Consider the following 22,686-nt stretch of genomic DNA (forward strand, 5'->3'; position numbering starts at 1 on the left):
CTTCTCTGGTAGGTAAGCTTTCTATTACTGATTGAATTTTGAAAATCATTATCAGTCTGTTGAGGATTTCCATTCCTACCTGGTTCCATCTTGGGAGATTTATGTTTCAAGGAATTTATCCATTTCTTCTATGTTTTCTAGTTTGTGTGCATAAAGATGATCATAATAGTCTCTGAGGCTTTTTTGTATTTCTGTGGGGTCAGTGGTAATGTCCTCCTTGTTATTCCTATTGTGTTTATTAGAATCTTCTTCCTTTTTTTTCTTTATTTGTCTAGCTAATGGTCTATCAATCTTATTTATCCTTTCAAAGGAACAACTTTTTAGTTTCGTTAATCTTTTGTATGGTTTTTCATGTCTCAATTTTTTTTAGTTCAGCTCTGATTGTGATTATTTCTTTTGTTCTGTTAGCTTTGGGTTTGGTTTGCTTTTGTTTTTCTAGTTCCTCTAGGTGTGATGTTAAATTGTTAATTTGAATATTTCTAACGTTTTGATGTGGGTGTTTAGCACTATAAATTTTCTCTTAACACTACTTTAGCTGTGTCCCAGGGATTCTGATATGTTATATCTTTGTTTTCACTCATTTGAAATAACTTCTTGATTTCTGCCTTAACTTCATTGTTTACCCAAAAGTCATTCAGGAGTGTGTTGTTTAATTTCCATGTAATTCTATGGTTTTGAGAGATCTGCTTGGTATTTTCTATTTTTATTGTGCTTGGTCCGAGAGTGTAGTTGGTATGATTTTGGTGTTTTTTAATTTGTTGAGATTTGTTTTATAGAGTATAAGCCATATGCAGATGAGAAGAATGTATACTTTGTTGTCGTTGGGTGGAGTGTTCTGTAGATGTCTGTTAGGTCCATTTAGTCAAATGTTGAGTTAGGGTTCTAAATATCTTTGTTAGTTTTCTGCCCAGATGATCTGTCTAATACTGTCATTGGGGAGTTGAAGTTTTCCTCCATTATTGTGTGGTTATCCAAATCTCTTCATAGGTCTCTACAAACTTGCTTTATGTATCTGGGTGCTCCGGTGTTGAGTGTATATATACTTAGGATAGTTAAGCCTTCTTGTTGAATTTGACTATTTATTATTATGTAATACCCTTCATTATCTTTTTTGATCATTACTGGTTTAAAGTCTGTTTTGTCTGAAATTGGAATAGCAATTTCTATTCTATTCCCTGCTCTTTTGTTTCTAATCCCTGCTCTTTTGTTTTCCATTTGCTTGGTAGACTTTTCTCATTCCCCTTACTTTGAGTATGTGGGTGCCATGGCATGTGAGATGGGTCTCTTGAAGACAGCATACAGTTGGGTCTTCCTTCTTTATCCAACTTGCCATTCTGTGCCTTTTAAGGGGGATGTTTAGCTCACTTATGTTCAAGGTTAATATTGGTATGTGTAGATTTGGTCCTGTCATCATGTTGTTAGCCAGTTGTTCTGCAGACTTGATTGTGCAGTTGCTTTACAGTGTCAATGGTCTATGTACTTACATGTGTTTTTGTGGTGGTTGGTAAATCTTTTGTTTGCATGTTTAGCGCTCCCTTAAGGACCTCTTGTAAGGTAGGCCTGGTGGTAACAAAAGCCCTTAGCATTTGCTTGTCTGAAAAGGATTTTATTTCTCCTTCACTTAGGAAGCTGAGTTTGGCTGAATATGAAATTCTCAGTTGGAATTTCTTTTCTTTAAGAATGCTGAATATAGGCCCCAATCTCTTCTGGCTTGTAGGGTTTCTGTTGCAAGATCTGGTGTTTGCCTGATGGAGTTCTCTTTGTAGGTGACCTTCCTTCATCTCTAGCTGCTTTTATATTTTTTCATTCATGTTGACTTTGGAGAATCTGATAACTATGGGTCTTGGGGACGGACATCTTATATAGTATCTCACAGGAGTTCTCTGAATTTTCTGAATTTGAATGTTGACCTGTCTAGTGAAGTTGTGGATATTTTTGTGGACAATATCCTAAAATATGTTTTCCAAGTTGCTTGCTCTCTCTCTCACCCTCTCTTCCAGGTATGTCATTGAGTCACAGATTTGGTCTCTTTATATAATCTCACATTTCTCAGAGGTTTTGCTCATTCTTTTTTATTCCTTTTTCTTTATTTTTATCTGACTGAGTTGATTCAAAGAACTGGTCTTCAAGCTCTGAGATTCTTTTCTCAACTTGGTCTATTCTGCTATTAATACTTCTGATTGTATTATGAAATTCTTGTAGTGAGCTTTTCAGCTCTGTCAGATCAGTTTGGGTCTTTCTTAAAATGTCCATTTTATCTTTCAGCTCTTGTATTGTTTTCTTGGATTCATTAGAATCCTTGGATTGGGTTTTGACTTTCTTCTGAATCTTGATGATCTTCATTGCTATCCAGGCCCTGAATTCTATTGATATATCTGTCATTTCAGCCATGTCACCCTGGTTAAGAACCATTGCTGGGGAGCTAATATGATTGTTTGGAGTGGAGACACTTGGCTTTTTTACTTGCCAGAGTTTTTGCAGTTGTTCTTTCTCATCTGTGTGGGCTAATGTTGCTTTAACCTTTGTAGTTGCTGTCCTTTGGATGGGGTTTTTTGCTTTTACATTCCTTGATGCCCTTGAAAGTTTGACTGTGCTATATTTTGGGTTCAGTTGCTGGCTTTGTTTCTGGATAATATCAGCAGGGCAAGTCTCAGCTCAGCACTCCGGGGTTGCATGTTCTAAACCTAGAGGTCTGGTACCAGTCCTATGACTTTGTCCTCTGGCTCCTCATGCAGAGGTGTTCCCAGTCCACTGGCAACAGCACTCCAGTGCAGGAGGTGCTGGCAAAAGCACTTCATTGGGCTGGTGGCAAATACACACATGCTGCCTGGCAACAGTGGCACAGCAGGATGTGTGCACACCAGTGGGGGTAGGGTGACAGAAGCAGGGTTCATGCACATGCACCAGTGGCAAAAGGGTAGTAAGGTCCATGAGTGCACAGATGCACATGGGCAATGCACTAGGTGGGAGGCTGCAGGCAAGTGTGTGCACTGGCAAAGCAGTGGGGGGAGGCTGCAGGTAGATGAACATCAGTGGGCCTGTCTGTCGAAGTTCTCCAGTGGTTAGGCAGGGTCTGCTGGTGAAGGAGCTATGGCAGCAGCCCACAGAAAGCACCCTGGTTGGGCATCCAAGGCTGCACTTCCAGCAGATAGTCAATAAAGGCCAACACCACCTAAAGGAGCATGGTAAGCCTTGGGGAATAGGCATCCCTGGCTGTGGTTTGCTGCAGCTATACCCACACCACCCCACTGGGCTCTGCACAGGCAAGAGTCCTGTCCCTGCCACCTCTCCAAGTAGCTCTCCCTGTAAGCCCAAATGTCCATGAGGGCCGTGGGGTCTCCTGCAGCTAAGATTCTAGGATTCTGGATTCTAGGATTTTATGGCAAGAGTGAGCCACTCCTCACCTATTTAACTCACCCCTTCCCAGGAGCTGCTAAGGGCCACGCATGAGTCCTGCTGCTCAGCAGCCCTGTGCAGGGTTCCAAGCTTCCTCCCCATGCAGCCCAAGATCTGCCTCCTCCCTCTTTCCACTCTTACTGCCTTCCTTCTGAAGACCTGCCTGGAGTATGCCACTTTTATTAATGGTTTGGTCTCTCGATGAGAGATGCTTTTCCTGGCTCTATCTAGTCAGCCACTTTAGTTCCTCTCTGTTAGAAATTTAGATCTCAGGTCCCACCTTCTAGTCAGAATCTGCATTTTTATCACACTCCCCAGGTGATTTGTATGCACTTTAAGTTTGCAAAGTACTAGCTAATAGTGTATAGTAAAACACTTAGACTTTTATTCAGGAAACATTTATTGAGTGCTTTACTAGTGAATATTAAGTTCTGTCCTAGGAACTGGAAATACGAAGATAAGTATAATTCCTTCCATAAAGATAATTGGGATTTAAAAGCTATAATAATTAGAATTAACTGTGTACTTTTTAAAAGGATAATTTTATGGCAAGTAAATTATCTCCCAATTTTTAAAAAGAAGAGTATGGCAAATCAAGAATCACAGATAACCATTCTAAATCCTAATAGAAAAGCTCCATGGAAGCAGCAGAGTACATAAAAAAAAAAGTGTACACTTTGGGACAGAAGGATCATATTCAAATTCTACCCTTTAGAGTCAATGAACGCCGGAGGAGAGCTATGTACACAGTTCAATGGTACACCAAGAATAAAACAACTAACTGTGATTGGAAGAACTGAAGGAGGATTTAAGGGGGAGGTAGCATTTGAGATGGAGCAGGAGCAGGAGCAAATTAATGAGCAGGAAACTACCAGGTGAGCAACATTGAGCAGAGTATTCCAGACTGGAGGAATGCCATGAGCATAATGCCCAGTTCAAAGGCATGTGATGTGTTAGAAGAATGTCAAGCTCTTTAGTGTGTCTTTGGTGGGTAAGGTATAGGTTAAAAGGCAGTTGTCTTTGGGGAATGTGATTGTGAGAAATTCTCACTTCCTAAGGTACACATTTCTGTAAGTTTGAAAGGTTAACAAAGATATTTTATTTCTGAAAAAAAAAAGCAAAATGTTAATTAAAAGGCTTTTCCAAAGAAGGCATTGGAAGCTCTGGAAAGTTTGGAAGACTTTCACCCTGAAAACTACAAATAAATTTTGTTATACTAACCATATATTACTTCTCATAAAAACCAACAGAAAAAAGATTAGCATTAAAAAATTAAAGATTATAAGCTAACTGTAAGAATAATTATCTCTGATGATTATAGGAATTTGCAGTTTTGAGTTATATATTCTTGTAAAGTTTAATGTTTTCTCTTACAACAATCTGGAGTTATGTAGATAACATTTTTTTTCAAACTAAAGAAAACAGAAGAAAAATTTTTAATGAAGTTGTTTCTGGAAGGAAGGATATTCACAACTTATACATAGCTGCAAATAATAAGTTACTTCTAATTTTTAAATTATTTTAAAAGTTAGTTTATATAAATTAAAATAAGATTTTTGTCTGTATGCTGCCATATCCCACAAAATCACTGGATACATTGTCATCAAATCTGGGAGTGGAGATGACATGGAGGTGAAGGGGAGGAAGGGAGGAGAAGGAAAAGTGACCATAGGCAGGTGGTAGGGAGTAATTAATGGGTGACTGAGCTGTGACACCCCTGAGCAACTCTGGATGTCCATGCAGCATACATGTGTTGGGATTTATTAACTGATAATAATATTAAAAAGCATAAACGTGCAACCACAGAAGTCATACTCCAATATCTCATACCAAAGAAAAAAAATTCCAGCTCACCAGCCAATCAAGAATGACAGCCAGCTCTTCTTTACCAAGTGAACTTGTTGCCCTATCACCCACCACTTCCACTCCTGAGGATGAAAATGAAGACAACTCTTGGCTGGCTGTTGAAGGAAGAATGATCACAGGTGGTGTATCCCACCCCTCTCTCCTCCTAGAACCTGGTCCAGGACTGTTTTTTGCAATGACGCCCCATGTCTTGCCTATTATTTTAGGCTAGTGACCATTCTTTTTGCTCCTTGCCCATACTGTAATGATTGTTAAATATTTTTAATATTACCCCTCCTAGGTCCAAAACCTAGGAAGTTTCCTTTGTCACTAAAAGGACCAGCCTTGGGCCCTTTTGTAATTGACCAGCTTCCCTTGTCAATAAAAAGAAAAACAAATTAAGAGTACTAAGCGTAGCATTACCCAGTTATAACTACAAAGGTGGAAAACAGCACACATGGGGTGGCAGGAGGGAGCAGGAGGGCAAGAGATAAGCAGAAAAAATATTTGAGAAAATAATGGTCAAACAGCTTCTAGATTTGATAAAAACTATAAATACACAGACCCAAGAAGCTCAACAAACACCAAACAGAGAAAACTTAAAGAAAATCACATCAAGGCATAGAATCAAAGTGTTGAAAACTAGCAATAAAGAAGAAATGACAACAACAACAACAAAACCCTCTTTAAACCAGCCAGAGGAGAAAAAAGCACATTTCATAGACAGGAACAAAGATATGACACTAACTTTTTATGAGAAATAAAAGCAGCCAGAAAACAATGGAATCCATCTTTAAAATGATGAAAGAAAAATCAGCTATAATCCTAGAATTCTACGTCCAGTAAAAATACCTTTCAAAAGTGTGGCCAAATTAAAACCCCCTTAGAAAAAAACAGAACATAAGGAAATTCATCACCAGCTAAATTGTTCTACAAGGCATGTTTTTTTGTTTGTTTATTTGTTTGAGACAGAGTCTCACTCTGTTGCCTAGGCTGGAGTGTAGTGGTGCCATCTCGGTTTACTGCAACCTCTGCCTCCTGGGTTCAAGCGATTCTCCTGCCTCAGCCTCCCGAGTAGCTGGGACTACAAGCACACACCACCACACCTGGCTAATTTTTGCATTTTTAGTAGGGATGGGGTTTCGCCATGTTGGCCAGGCTGATCTTGAACCCCTGACCTCAGGTGATCTGCCCGCCTCAGCCTCCCAAAGTGCTAGGATTACAGGCGTGAGCCACCGGCCCATGACATATTTTTAAAGGAACATCTTCCAGGGGAAGGAAAATAATATCAGATGAAAACTTAGATCTACGTAATAAAATTAAGTACACTTGAAATAGTAATGATATGAGTAAAATTAAATTTTTCTTCATTTTTAATTAAAACGATTGACTATTTAAAGCAAATATAATATATTGTGGGATTTATTACATGTGTAGAAGTAAAATGTTTAATGCCAGTAGTAAAAAGGATGGAAGGAAGAAAGAAAAAAATCCTGTTACAAGATTCTTGGTCTAAAAAAACAGAGATTGTCAGATGAGATAAAAATGTTAGACCTAACTACATGTTGTCTAGACAATAGTAACTTTAAATATAAAGATACAGGTAGGTTAAAATTTAAATTATGGAGAAAATGCCATGTTAACATTGAGCATAAGAAAGAAAATATCATGTTAAGATTGAGCATAAGAAAGGGTGACATTCAGGATAAAGAGATACAGAGGGACATTTTATTATAACAAAGACATAACAATACTAATTGTGCATACATCCAATAACAGCACTTTAAGTTGAATGAAGCAAAAACTGACAAAAAAGCAAAGATAAATTGGCAACTATAACTGGAGGCGTCAAAATTCCTCTGTCAGTAATTGTTAAAACAAGTAGCCACAAAATTAGGTAGAACATAGGAGACTAAATAATGCTATCAATCAATTTGACTTAGTTCATATTTATAGAATACTCAACCCAACAACAGCAGAACATACATTCTTTTCAAGTGCACATGGTACATTCACCAAAATATATCATGTTCAATCATAAAGCAAGTCTCAATAGATGTCAGAAGATTTAAATACTACAGAGCCCCTTCTCTGATTGCAATGGAAGTAAATTAGAAATCAATAACAAAAAAATCTGAAAAAACTTCAAATAGTTGGAAATTAAATAAACACATTTCTAATGAAATCATGGGTCAAAGGATAAATTACTTGGAAAATTGTAAAATATTTTGAACTAAATGAAAATTAAAACACAACATATAAAAATTTGTACATACAAATAAAGCCACAGTTACAGGGAAATTTAAAGCATTATCTCCTTATAAAATAAGAAAGGTCTAAATTAATTATCTACACTTTCACCTTAACCTAGGAAAAAAAACAAATTAAATGCAATGTAAGTAGAATGAAGAAAATAAAAACAAAAGCAGAAATTAATAAAACAGAATACAGTCAAACAAAAAAATCTATTAAACCAAAAACTAATTTCCCATAAAAAAAATCAATAAAATTGATACACCACTAGACTGATTAAGTTAAAAAGAGAAAATACAACCAATATCAGAAACAAAAGAGGAAACACAAATTTCCAATATTAGAAATGAAAGAGGGATACTACTATCGAGCTTACAGCGATTAAAAAGATAATAAGAGAATATTATTAACAATTTTTAGCCTATAAATGTAATAACTTAGAAGAAATAGACAAATGCCTTAAAAGAAACAAATTACCAAAAATGACTCAGGAAGAAGGTAGCAAATCTGAGTATCCCAATATCTGTTTAAAAATGTAAGTTTACAATTTAAAACCTTCTGACAAAGAAATCTCCATGCCCAGTAACCTTTACTGACAAATTCTATAAAATATTTAAAGAAGAAATAATACCTATTCTACACAAAGTCTTATAGAATATAGAGGAGGAAACACTTTCGAATCATTTTATGAGACCAACATTACCCTGATACCTAACCAAAATACGTTACAAGAAATAAAAAGCAGAGATCAATATCCTTCATGATATAAATGCAAAAATCTGTAAAATCTCGACAAATCAAATCCAGCAATGTATAAAAAGGATAATACATCACAGACCAAGTGGTTGAATATTTAACATTTGACATTCAACTACTGTATTTCGCCATATTAACAGACTTAACAAGATAACTCATATGATTTTTTCAATAGATGCAGAAGAATCATTTGACACAACCCAAATGTCTTATAAAGTTAAACATACATGTACAGCAAGACAGCAATTTCCACTCCTAAGTATTTACCAAGAAAATGCTAACTTATCTACACAAAGACTTGTATGCAAATATTCATAGTATTGTGGCTTTATTCATACTAACCGAATACTGGAAATAATCCAAATGACCATTAATAGCGAGTGGCCAAATTGTAGCTTATCCATAAGATTGGAAACTATGCAACAATAATAAAAACAACCTATGTTACATGCAATGACACGAATGAATCTCAACATTCTTATGCTGCTCTGAAAGGAACCAGACACAAAAAAAGTACACAATGTATGACTTCATTGATATGAAAGTATAAAAAAGAAAAATCTATTATGACAGAAAGCACATCAGTGGATGCTTAGGACCAAAAGTGCATGGAAAATCAAATAAGGGCACAAGGAACTTTTTAGAATGATAGAAGTGTTCCATATACTGATTTCACAATTATATTGCATGAAAATTTAAGGTGTATAAATATGTCAAAAGTCATCAAATGTGCACATAAAATGGGTGCATTCTAATATGCAAATTATACCTCAATAAAATTTTTTTTCCAAAAGTGCACCGTGGGGGGTTTTATTTAAAAAAAGAAGAAGAAAGAGAAGAAGAAGGAAGAAGGAAGAAGAAGAAGAAGAAGAGGAGGAGGAGGAGGAGGAAGAGGAAGAGGAAGAAGAAGAGGAAGGAGAGGAAGAGGAAGAGGAAGAAAGAAGGAAGAAGGAGGAAGGAAGAAGGAGGAGGAGGAGAAGAAGAAGGAGAAGGAGAAAGAAGAAGAAGAAGAAGAAGAAGAAGAAGAAGAAGAAGAAGAAGAAGAAGAAGAAGAAGAAGAAGAAGAAGAAGAAGAAGAAGAAGAAGAATTGTCCTTGGAGGGTCTTATAGTAGGTGGATATGAGTGTGAGCTGGACCACAGAATATTCTGGCATCACTAGTGAAGTCAGAGAAGCCTTCCTGCTGGGGCTTTGATGATAGTTTGAAATCCTAACAGTCATACCAGTGTAGTGGGCATGGAGCAGTGCTGCTGATATTGCCAGTTCAGTGAAAATGTGAAGATCTCAAGGCATGTGAGGAGCTTTGATTTACACTTTTGTACTTGGGTCATTTCCAACAATTCTCAGAGAAGCCAGACCTGCCTGGCTACATGGACAAGGGGACCATGTCTCCAGCCACTTTTCCAGGAACCTCCTGGTGCTGGTGCTGATGCTGTGATAAAGAGGGATGGAAAAAGAAATACCTGGGTAAGGAGGACATAGCTTTAACAACTGAGGGTCTGGTATGGTAGCACAAATCTAGCTAGACAGGACTGAGTCTCTCCTAGGGAGGAAGTAGGAGTGAGAACCCAAGATTCATGGCTGGAGAAACAGGTAGAGAGGCACAGAGGAGACTTGTCCTTCCTTCAGGACCCAGATGGTCTTACATGTCCCAATCCCTACATCCTAAGAACTTCCCTCCTCCCTCCTAACGCTGCTGGTGCCAAGTGCCAGCCTCTGGCACAGGCCTCTCGCATGGATTACTCTACCCAGTCACAGAGCTGCTGCTTCATGACAATGGTTCTTTCCCATACTTTCCCATTGTCCAATACTTGATGGCCACTTATAGTCATTGGGGGTTAGAAGCATGACCTGAAAATCAGTTTCACTCTCCCATTTTACTGAGAAGGAAAGTGGAGCCATGGGAGGTGAAATCCAAATTACCAATTAGAGAACTTCAGATGCAAACAGACCTGAGTTCAACTTCCATTCTCTCACTTACTAGCTAAATAAACGTGGACAAATCCCCTATGCTCTTTGAACCTCCTTTGCCTTACCTGTAAAATAGGTACAATGACCCCTAGGTCATAGGGTTGTCCCTAGGATTACATAAGACAATTCTACCACACAGTAGCCCATCGACAATGGTCTTAGGCCAGGAGGCAGGAGATAGGGAAGACAAGGAGTGTTGTATCCTGCCGGGCAGTTTCCTGTCTTGACCACCTCTCATTGCCTTCTCTGACCTTTGCTTCTGAATAAATGGACTTCAGTGTTCGTTCTGGTCTCTCATTGCTCATTAGTGTCTTTTTTCTTCTCTTTTCTTCTTTGATCTAATCAGAAGAATCTTCATACTTGGAGGTAGTTTTCTGATCTAGCCAATTCCCTTGTCTGGCTTTACAACTGAGAATGGTGGCAGTGCCAGTAACAATGGCCACACTAATAATCCTTTTGGCTTCCTATCCCTCCCTCTTTAGAACTGGCAAAGGGCAGGGAATATGACAAGGCAGCAGACTGCCCTGGTCACTGGCAACCTAAGCCCTCTCACAGAAGCCACTAGAGCAGTAATTGCTACGTTCTCCCAACCCAGAGTGTTCTTTCTGCCCCAGCACAGGCAAGCAGGAGGGACTGGGGAATGAGGCTGATTGTCACAGGTCCCAGCCATGCCTGGAGAGGAGAAAGTACAGACAGGTACATGTTCAAGAGGCTTTCAAACTCCAGGCCCAAGGCTTCCCTCTATCTGGAACTCACATTCTTCCCCAGGTGATCTCAGTCACTGGCCCCTTCCATCCACTGCCAACTCTACCCAATCCCTTCCTCCAGGTGGGGCCTGTGAGCCACCTGGTGCTCGGCCTCTGACCTTTGTTCACTTCTCTGTGCATGGCTTTGCTCTGCATGATGTCATTAGCACAAGGAAGCAACTCAAAAATGGGCAACCAGAAGGGACACTCAGGCCATCTGTCCTTAGCCAAGACCCTTGCATCAGATTCCACTGGTGTCCTTGGTTCATTTCACTTCTGTGGTCACAAGAAAGCCAAAACTGCACAGTCTTCTAACCAAGTACATTTCATGTACCTACTGCTGAAACCTAGTAAGTGTCTATATTCTAATACTACAGATTTATCTGATGATTGACACTGCTCTCCCAATAATATCAATAATAGCTAATACTTACTGAGCATTTAACCCTGTCCCAAGAACTGTACTCAATGTCTGAAATGCATGATTTCACTTAACCCTCACAACACTCTGTGAGGTAGTTACCATTATTATTCCCATTTTACAGATGAGGACACTGAGGCTCAGAGACACAGAATCACTCACCCAACTAGGAAATAATAGGGGAGAAATTTGAACCCAAGCCTGAATGTTAGAATGTTATTCTAATTATTATTCCCACACTCACCCTGTCATAATCAATTATAAAGCAGACGGGAATCTTTTCTCTGATCTAAGCTATACTACGTCTTATATGTGATCTAAGCTATACTATGTCTTATTATGTTTAATGAATGAGACACATGCTCTCCTATTAATGAAAACAGACAGACACCCTTCTCCATGTTGACAATGTAGCTTTACCCTTCAGGCCCAGGATTGGGATCAAGAAAGAGCTGAACCTGGTAGTACACTGCTGCCAGAGAAAAGAAGAAACTAGTCATTTGGTTGCAGCTGAAATTGCCATTTTTGATCCATGTCTTTGGTATACTAATACAGGCAATGACTCCGATTTTGCCAGGTGTTGCCATTGTCTGGGCTTTTATCCTGATGGCATCGGCTGGATTCAATGCCCTGGAGGGCCACACTGAGAATCTAGTAGGACACAGGGGGTTCTCAGGCTCCTGCCTCAATCCCCTGAGGGTGTTCTGATTTTCTTGCTCCCTGGTATCAACCCTGGAGGCTTCACTGCATGAGCTTCTAGAAGAAACATTTTAAGCTCTTTCCTGAGAAGAGACTGCACCTGATCTGCAGGCTCCCAGCACTCCTCAGTGAGGCTGGATTTGGTGGGGGATGTGGACAGGCAGTGGGACGGGCAGGATTTTATGACAGCAGGACTAATGAGGTGCTTCCTTATGTAGAATCAAATGTCCTACTGAGTGATATAGGGTCAAAATACAAGTGTTGAAGAACTCCAAGGAAGGAGAGACGAATTCAGGCCACAGCATAGGAAAAGTTTTCAGAAAAGCAGAGAGATGTATTTAAGCAAAGGGACAGCATTCGGGTAAGAAGGACATTCTTAGCAGAGAACACAGCAGATGAAAGATTATCCTAAAAGAGGACCAAAGGGGAGAGATGAGAGGTATGATATGTGGCTGGGGACCCCATGGGAATATAAGCATCAGAGCAGAGTGGCCCTGGATGAGAGCAAGAGGAGACAGCAGGCTGCCAGGCAGTGCCATGAGAGGAGTGGCTTCCCAGGAACACCAAACTCGCAGGGCGTGCTGAATACAGAAGACATGGAAACAGGAGGCCAGTGACATCACTGCCTCCCACAGTCATGGGGGCCTAACATGGGACCCAGCTCCCAGCCCCTGGGGACACACTGAAGGTCACCTACAGGCAATGAGGCTGGAGTTCAGAAATTTGAGAAAACACTGAGTTGTGAAATCTTGTCCTCTCTCAGTATCTTTCCTGAATAAGCCAGGCTAGGCGTTTGCTTTCCAGTTCACAGTGAGAGGCAGGAAATTGGACTCGACCTTGCAATCTTCCCAGGCTTTTGGCTCCTCTGTACCCATCCCCTCCCTGGCAGCCAGTGGGCACAGGTCTTTTGCCCTGGAAGCTCACTTTACAAGCCAGGGACTAGTACCATCACTGATGTCTTGGGTGCCTGTGGCCAGTCTTTCCTTCCTGCCTCACGGACAAGGCCATGGGCCTGGGAAGCAGGAACCTGTCTCCAACCTATGGTATCATGGTCCCTTTCCTGCAAGTAAGACTCATTGGACATGAATCCCAACACCTCCCTCTGCAACCTCCCCCAGTGCGATTGCCCCCTGAGGTCTCATTAGAGTTTCTCGAAGTCTCTTGGGCAGCACTCAACTTGGTCTTGGAGACAAATCTCATGAAAGGAGTCTGCCCAGAACTGAGCATCCTAGGATGGTTGCTTCCTGGGAAAGCTCCTTGGGACCCTCTTTTCCATCATCAGAGGTACAGGAGCCCATGAACCTGGATCCTTCCAAACAGGAGACTGGTTTCTCAGAAACCATTTCCTTATTCCTGCCTCCAGCTCCAAGGGCTTCCTATAGAACTTGGAAAGTTCCCGGCAGCTATACCTTGACTTACAGTTGGGGATTCTCAGGACTGGAACAGAATTGTCTAAATGATGGTTGTTGAGTGCATAGGAATTTGAACAGGTGTCTGCAAATAGAAGCCAATCTTCTGTTGGGCACTTCTACCTGCAGGCACTAGGGCAAAGAGGCTAGTACCATCAGCCCTGTTTTAAATCAGAGAAAACTAAAGCACAAAGAGGTCTAATGGCTTATCTGAGCTCACAGGGGTAGCCAGGGAGGAAGGCAAGACTCTCTGTCTTACTCTAAAGCCCAAATTCCTGCCCCCTGTTCTCTGGTATTTTGCTGTCCAGTATGGCAGCCCCTAGCCACTACAGTAGCTATTTATATTGAAGTCTAAATTAATTAACATTAAGTAAAATTTAAAATACACTTCCTTATTGTCATAGTCACATTCCAGGTGCTCAAGAGCCATAAGTAGCTAGTGGCCACCATGTCAGAACATGCAGACTTAAAACATTTCCACCCTTAGGGCGAATTTTCTGGAACAGCCTTGTAGTCTGAAGCTTGTTGTTCATACACTTGGGCAAGGAACTGGGCCACTGCCTCAACTCACTGCCCTCTCCCTAACCAATCCATTCACTAAAATAGCGCCACATGCATTTCATGGCTGCTTACTCTGACTTGTCTTTCTTTCCTTGCTTCCAGCTCTCTCCAGTTTCCAAGAGTGTGACTGCAACCCTCGCCACTGACACACAAGTAAAGAATGAGATTTGCATGCAAGAACGTGATTGTGTGGGCTTGGGCCTCCCTGCGCACACACTGGCTTTCTAGCTGGAGAACTGCCATGAGCGAGGTCCCCAGCCAAGGGGCAGATCGTCTCAGTCTCAGCCTGGACATGGCCGATGTTTCTCAGGAATCAGTGTCCTCCTGGGCCCCATGCTGTGCTGTGGCTAATTGTCCCTGGAAACAAGACCTCTACTAGCTTCTGGGGTTGCAGAGGTTGACAAAGGTCAAGTTTTCCTAAGGGCTTGGATTCCTTTTGGCCTCACTACACTCCAATCTTATGTCTGGAAAAGCACCCTCATTCTCTGATCAGCTATCATGTGGTTCCTTTCTACAAATAAATTGCTGAAAGGATTTGCCCAGCACATGGCCTGCTGGTCTTCCATGTAGAAGGCATTTAAGCTGGGTCGCCTCTACCTTCACAGCCACAATCCCCAGTGCTGTCCAGGTATGGAGAAAGGATGCTGTCTCTGCTTTTGGCTGCTTTCTAGCTGGATGGCCCATGATAAAGTGGAAGTCAAGATGCCAAAGTTCTTCCTAACCCAGTGTTGAGCAGGTAATTCCAGGCTGCAGCTGCAATGACGAGCCAGTCAAGGGATCCTGATGGTTATCTTCTCTTTTCCTTTCCTGTAGGTTTGCCTCTTCCGTATCAGACTCAGACAGGAGGTTTCCAGTGGACACATCCTCTGAAGGACGGATTTCTTTCCATGTGACTCTAGTCCTTTTCTCACCAACTAGGAAGTTGGCACATGCTTTAAGCCATTGGAACCACAAGGAGTAGGCATTAGGGACCCTTTTCCTGCCTAAAAAGCAGACCAAGAGCCTGCAGAAAGAGCAGCAGGATGAGGAAAATATTTTGGAAGAAAGGCACACTGAAAGAAAAGGCATTTGTAAACTTTTGCTAAAGAGCCACACATTGATAGCCTATATTCATAACTAGTCTATTAATTATAAAAAGAACCCCTACAAGCTGATGAGAAAAATTTCAATTTGCAAACTCGATGCTGGGGAATTTTGGTTCAAATGGGGGAGGAAAGTGCATTCCAGGCACCAGGAACTGCCTGTGTATGTACAGAGAAACAAGTGGCCTGCGCATGTTTTGAAATGACAAGGAGCTGGGTGTGGCTGTAGTACAGGAGAGTGGCGATTGCTGAAGCTAGGGAGGTAGAACTGGGACAGGCACAGAATGCCTTGCATACCATGCTGGGGAGTCTCGCTTATAGGAAACCAAGATCATATCCTGGATCTGATCAGGTTAACTTTGTAGACGATGCCTTGGGCAGGAGCGTGACTGATGAACTGAAGCCTTCTTTCACAAAACCCCTACCAGGAATGTAACACAGACCACAACAGGATATGTCTGTTTTCCCACCTTTGCCTTTACACTTTTAAATTGCCTTTTTCTTTCTGGCATCATTGACAGAGATCCTAGTTGCCTAGGCCAATATCCATTTCCTGTCTCTTGCATAGTAATAGAGATTCCTGCTTTAGCAGAGCACTAACCTGCTTGGAATAACAACCACACTCCTCAGCCTCCCTCTTACCTAAAGCTAAGTTTCAACTGTGAAATGTAAATGAGAGCATTGTGAAGCTGTCTGGAAATATTAAAAGACCACTGTAACATGTCTTCACCCCCTTTCTTCTTCTATCCCTTTTATTTATCTGGTGTGAACTCAGTTTTCTACTAAAAAGGATGTTAGCATGATGGTCGGAACTTATGCCATCACCTTGGACGGACCAACCAGATGGGAGAAACAAGAAAGAGCAAGCCTGGCTCCCCAGTGATTGTGGAGCTGCCATTCCAGCCTTGATTTCTTACCTCTGAACTTTGTTTAAATGATAAATAATCTATCTTATTTAGTTTAGTGTCATTTGGGGTTTTCTGTCACTTGCAACCAAAGTCCTAGACAAGAAAAGGATATGTATTTTTTTAGTTTTGTTTCACAAATATCTTCATCTTCCAATGTTGCTGCCTTTAGGGAGGAACAGTTTATTCCAATGAGCCAAAAGTTTAAGGAGGGCACAGTACTCCCTGGAAGCAGTCATACCAGGCACACCCGGTGAGATATGCCAGCTGCAGCCTCCCACAGCACTCCCACATTCTCAGTCCAGCTGGTCCCATCTCCTCTGCTGTATATTATTGATCTCACAAGGACCTCCTTATCTGCCTTTGGGAGAAGTGTTTAGGCAGGATTGGCCTGAGAATCACATTTATCCTTTTATTCATTCACTATTTATTGGACACCTACTCTGGGCCTAACACTGTGATAGCCACGTTGAGGACAAGGACAGCAATGGGTCTGTTACGCTCTGCGCCTATCAGACCACTTGAGGAACAGCAGATTATGTTCAGAGTAGAGGGTCACATTTTGGGAGGGATATTGACAAATTTGAGCACATCCAAGGAAAAACTAGGATAGTAAATGCCTGTGCCCCACTCTAACCCCATGTTTTAATAAACTTAAAGCATGAAGATAAGGGAAATTCTGGCTATGGAATATGTCCTATTTGGGTCTAACCAGAATCTTTTGTGTCCTTATTTTGGTAACTGACTCTCCTGCTTTGTAAAGGACATGCACCTTCCCATTCCTTGGGATTCTGGTGGGGCTCTCAACTGCAGTACTCTGACCTCCAGCTACAGGCACAGACAGATGACCTGAATGAGACCAATCAAAGCCCTTCCCTGATATTTTTGTCTATATCCTTTTGGATTGTGAGTTAAAAGATATGTTTGCAAGGCAGGCCATGGTGGCTCATGCCTATAATCCCAGCACTTTGGGAGGCTGAGGTGGGTGGATCACTTGAGGCCAGGAGTTCAAGACCAGCCTGGCCAATATAGTGAAACCCCATCTCTAGTAAAAATTCCAAAAAAAAAAAAAAATGATCTGGGCATGGTGGTGCACACCTGTAATTCCAGCTACTTGGGAGGCTGAGGCAGGAGAATCACTTGAACCCAGTAGGCAGGGATTGCAGTGAGTTGAGATTGTGCCACTGCACTCCAGTCTGGGCGACAGTGAGACTCCATATCAAAAAAAAGAAATTGTTTGCGGAGACAATGGGTACTCATAATCCCAGCCACTCAGAAGAGCTAGAAATAATGGAGCAAACACCCATCCAGAAGGCAAGCTGAGATGGAGTGCTTGGGTTCAGTCAACTGTGGAGATGGCACTGTCCTCGCCATTCAGCCATTGGCTTACAGGAGGTAATAAGTGTCTGTTTTTATTTACCTGGTTTGAACTGGGTTTTCTGTCACTTGCAGTAGAGCCTTGAGTAATGCAAGCCATGATGCCATATGTTAAAATCTACTCTGTGAAACAGGGATTAGTCATCTGTATTGGTACAAAAAGCCAAAAACTGGACTCAAAGGCAGAAACGTCAGGGCAATAGGCTTGGGTTCAGTATAAGGATTTCCTTCTAGCAATTGGAATATTATTAATATGAGCTAGGAATAAGATTGACAGGTCAGAGGCTGGGGGCTGAAACAGGTTAAATTGTGTTTCCTCTATAGCTCAATGAATGTATTATTCTATGCGGAAAAGAAGGTAACCCCATTTCCTATATTCTTTTGAAGAAATTTGATTATTTTTTCATTGGAGAAAATAGAGGAAGAAGAGGAAATGCATTCTAACTGAACAAATACCTAGATTTGAAATGACAACTTGAAGTTCACTATTGCATCCTTCTATTCATCCATCCACCCATCATCCATTCACCAAGCCATCCATCCATTCATCTACCCATCTAGCCATCCAATGATCCACCTGTCTGTCCATCCAATAAACATCTACTATCTCTCACTCTATGCTGGACTTGTGCTAAATACTGTGTCTATAAACACAGAAGGCTTGGGCCTTATTTTTAACCTTAAGAGATACAGAGGTCTTCAGAAGGAGGCAGACAGATCATCAAAACAATACCACAAAGGGTTAGAGGTGCTGGGACAAAAGTGTACAACTCACTCAATTACACCATGAAAGAGCTACTAGGAAAAGTGAGGATAAAGTTGTGTTAAAAATGGCTCCAGAATAGAGATGATACCTGAGCTAGATAGAAAAGAAACAGTGGTCAGGCAAAACTCAGATTGGTGGCAGGGGGGCGGGGGATAAGGTCAAAGGGGCACAAAGGCATGAACCATTTTTGGCCTTTAAAGAAAGGTAAGTGGTAGTCATTGTTAAAATTTGTGGTAAAACTGAGGTCTTGGGTTCAACAGAACCTCATGTAACTGGATGAGAGTCTAGGGTCCACTGAAAGGCTGTAATCAGGGAGGAAATCTGACCCGAATTTAAGCTTTTAAAAAGCTGTGCTCAGCCGGGCGCGGGGGCTCATGCCTGTAATCCCAGCAATTTGGGAGGCTGAGGCAGGCGGATCATGAAGTCAGGAGTTCATGACCAGCCTGGCCAACATAGTGAAACCCCATCTCTACTAAAAATACAAAAAATTATCCGGGTGTGGTGGCAGGCACCTGTAATCCCAGCTACTCGGGAGGCTGAGGCAGGAGATCTCTTGAACCCAGGAGGCAGAGGTTGCAGTGAGCCAAGATCACGCCACTGCACTCCAGCCCAGGCAACAATGCGAGACTCTATCTCAAAACAAAACAAAAAAAAACAAAACAAAACAAAACAAACAAACAAACAAAAGCTTTGCTCACAGTAATACAGAGAATTGATTTAAAGAGGGCATGTTTTAAGCTTCACAATCAGATATATGTTTTTCATCAAATATGTCTAATGCTTTACTGTCATGGTGAACTCCAAAGAGTTCAAAGCCCTAGAGTCAAAGATCTCCAGTAAGGTCCATGCTCTGTCATTCGCTGACCAGGAGGCCTCAAGCAAGTCATTTAACTGCAGTGAGCCTCAGTTTCCTCATCTCTAAAATGGGGATAATAACTCACAAAGTTATTATCAAAGTTGTTATGAGAATTGATGAAATAAATTGTGTGAAAGCATCTTGTAAATATCACATAACCACACAAATGCACAGATTTGTTGTTTTGAAGGACGTTTTCGTCAAGGTCATAATCATATAAAATTTACAATAATATTTAATGTCTATAGATTAGAACCAGGGAATTTGGAGGTGACAGGGTTTTTTTGTTTTTTTTTTTTTTTTTGAGATGACAAGGTAGACTAGATGGAAATGCCTGGGCTTTGGAATTCAGGCAGATCCAGATGACAGGGGATCATCGGTTTACAGGGAGGGGTTAGACATATGAACCTAAATTACTAGATTAGTACAAGAATGAAGGAAGAGGCAGGAACTGAGCATCACAAGCCAAGGTCCAAACTAAGTACAAGATCCAGGTGCCCATATAGGCAGGAGACAGAGGCAATCAGCAGAAGTCTAAGTAGAAACCACAGGGCAGAGATCTGAACCACTAGGGCCAGTAGTATGAGAAGAGTTTGACTGCTGGTACCAAAGAACCCCTTCTGCAAAGACTCAAGTTTGTTCATTCAACAAACACCAATTGCATTTGAGACTCTAGGAAGACAAAGTTGAATGAGTCAAGGAGCTTAAAAGCCAATAAGGAAGATAGACACACATGAGATAATTATAATACAACCTGCTAACAACAAAGAGAAACAGAGTATCTTTGGAGGACACAGGAGGTGCAGCTCATCCAGGCTACATTGTGTCAGGGATACCTCTGGTAGAGTCTTAGAGGATGAATCAGAGTTAGCCAGGTCAACCAGATACTCTGGGGAATGAAGGAATGGCAGGCAGCAGGAATAGCATGAGGAATAGCAGGGAAGCAAGAAGTAGGAAAAAGAAGCAGTTCAATATTGCTGTGCCATAAATCAGGGACAATGGTCAGGGAGAGGTGGTTGCAGGTGATGGGAGAGGAGGCTGGAGGGGTTGACAAGAGAGCTACCAGGGCCAGCCTAGGAAAGCTGGGACTTCATCCTGAACACATAGGAAGAAAAGGAAGCATGAAGCAGATGAGTGACAGGACAGGAAGTGCATTACTCAGAACCAAATTGCTATGACTGTAGAGACAAAGCAAGGGACTTGGGCACCGGAGAGGTGGTGGGCAAGAAGACACAAAGGAACAAAGCAGGAAGCTAACACTTGGAGGGAGGTCAAATGGAAAGGCCACACCTGGAGAAGGAATGAGAAGCAAGTCAAAAGTGAGCAAAAGAGATATCAGAAATTATGATTAAGGTTTAAGTCTACATTTATTGACAGAGAAAGATGTCCACTAAATATTGTCAAGTGAAAAAGGATTGAAAGGCAGCATTTCACAACACATGTGAAACGACTTCATTTAAAAATGTGTTATATGGCCAGGCACAGTGGCTCATGCCTGTAATCCCAGCCCTTTGAGAGGCTGAGGCAGGTGGATCACTTGAGGCTAGGCGTTCAAGACCAGCCTGGCCAACAGAGTGAAACCCTGTCTCTACAAAAAATACAAAAATTAGCCAGGTGTGGTGGCATGTACCTGTAGTCCCAGCTACTTGAGATGCTGAGGCAGAGAATTATTTGAACCCAGAAGGAAGAGTTTGCAGTGAGCTGAGGTTATGCCACTGCTCCCCAGCCTGGGCAGCAGAGTGAGACTGTCTCAAAAAAAAAATTTAATGTGTTATGTGTATGTGCATGTGGTTGGATGTACACATACCTAGATGAATGTCTGGAAGGATAAACAAATTTATTTAGGCTTGCAGATTTTCTCTGGCTGTCAGAATTCCAGGTGACTTTTACTTTCTTCTTTATATCTTTCTGTATTATCCTTTTATTTCCACAACTGGAGTGTGTTACCCTTATTTTCAGAAAAAAAATCAATAAAGCTATTTTTCCATTTTGAAAAAATAATTTTTAATCCCAATGAAAAGTTTACCAAGTCACCCTTTGCTTCCACTCTTCCATGGTTCCTCGTTGATCAAGTTTCATGACACAGTCCACAGGGTATTTGTGATGTGGCTCCTAATATGGGAATGTTGGCTACTGACCACTATTCTCACTATATAGCCTCCCCCCTCACAATGAGCCAACATCTCCCTAGACATATCCTGCTGTTACTCCCTGTTAGTACCTCCCACTCCCCTCTTTTGCTGCTAATATTTTCCCTTCTTCCTAATGAATGATTACTCTCCACAAGTCTCAGCCCAGGCATCTCTCCTCCTAGAAGCCATTTCTTGATCTCCTCCAATCTGAGTTTGGTGCCACTAGTTCAGTCTTCCATTTGTGTCCAGTGCATATCTCTATTACAGCACCACCATATTCCATTCTGGTTGGCTGTGGAGTGTGAGTGTGAGTCCTTCTCCAACAGTAGATGATGTGTCTTTTTCCTCTGTCTCTCTCCAGTGTTCTGATACACAGCCAGACTCAAAAACTTTTGGTTAACTAAATGGATCTGTGAGTGATCTGTGAATCAGGAGAACTGGGATCCAGGTTATATTTTATTATGGTAGTTAACAGTGGGCCCATGAAGATTTAGAAAGGTAGGTTGCTAATCTACTCCAGTTCAGTAGTAGCCCTCCTCTCCTCTTTTTCTCCTCCTGCTTTGTCTCCTTCTTTCCTTTCTTTTTCCTCTTCCTACCCTACACCCACCTTTTTCCCTTTTCTTTCTAGAAAAGTATTTCTCGCATTTTGATGCATGAAAGAATTACCTGGGAAGCCTATTAAATGCAGATCTCCAGGCTCTACCCACAGTTACGATTTCTTAGGTCAGGAGTAGGGCCCAAGAATCTGCATCTTAACAAGTATACCAGTTGATTCTGATCCCACTTTGCAAAACACCATCTTAGAAAATGTAGGAGTCTTCATTTTCCTTATCTACTAACATCAACTGAGTGAGGTGTGAATGGTGTTATCTACAGCATCCTCCATTTCCCAGTGATATTTCCTAATCCTACAAACTCAAACTTATCTCATTGATTCAGACTTCACATACATTTTGAGATACAGAGCAGCTTCTGGCTTGTTTCAAGTATGTACTGTGGCTAAGAAACATCTTCCCAAGGCTTCAGTGTGGTGGTCTGACTCACAGTGTGATGACTTGGTCTTATTACACATCATAACGATAATTATCACCATGTCATGACCACAACTGCCACTTATTAAGCCCCTACTGGGTGCCAGATTCAGTAAAAAATATTTTACTAGCATTGTCTCGCTTAATACCCACTTAATACAGCAATTCCATGAGGCAGATATTATCATTATCCCCACTATCCTAATGAAAAAACAGATTAGGAGAGGTTATGGTCAAGGTCATAAACTTACAAGTGGTAGAGCCACTTGAACCCAGACTGCTCTAACTGCCCTTCCACTAAGGTTCCTAATTTACTATTCTGCCAAATATTTCCTATAACAATAATAACAACCACATTAATAATAGTAACACTACATTACTACCTGCAGCAAAATGAATTCCAGAAGGATCAAAGTTTTAAAGGTAAAAAGATGAAACATGAAAAGTATTAGAAGGACTTCAGGTACCAGACAAAATGAAG

General features: G+C 41.2%; 1 pseudogene; it reads left to right on the forward strand.

Annotated features, from left to right (window-relative positions):
• The first annotated feature begins 3,022 nt into the window (after window positions 1-3,022).
• The window catches only part of LOC129478470 (Y-box-binding protein 1-like), a 35,786-nt pseudogene continuing 16,122 nt past the window's right edge, over window positions 3,023-22,686 (forward strand).

This window comes from Symphalangus syndactylus, chromosome 3, assembly GCF_028878055.3.
Source record: "Symphalangus syndactylus isolate Jambi chromosome 3, NHGRI_mSymSyn1-v2.1_pri, whole genome shotgun sequence".
Classification (NCBI taxonomy): domain Eukaryota; kingdom Metazoa; phylum Chordata; class Mammalia; order Primates; family Hylobatidae; genus Symphalangus; species Symphalangus syndactylus.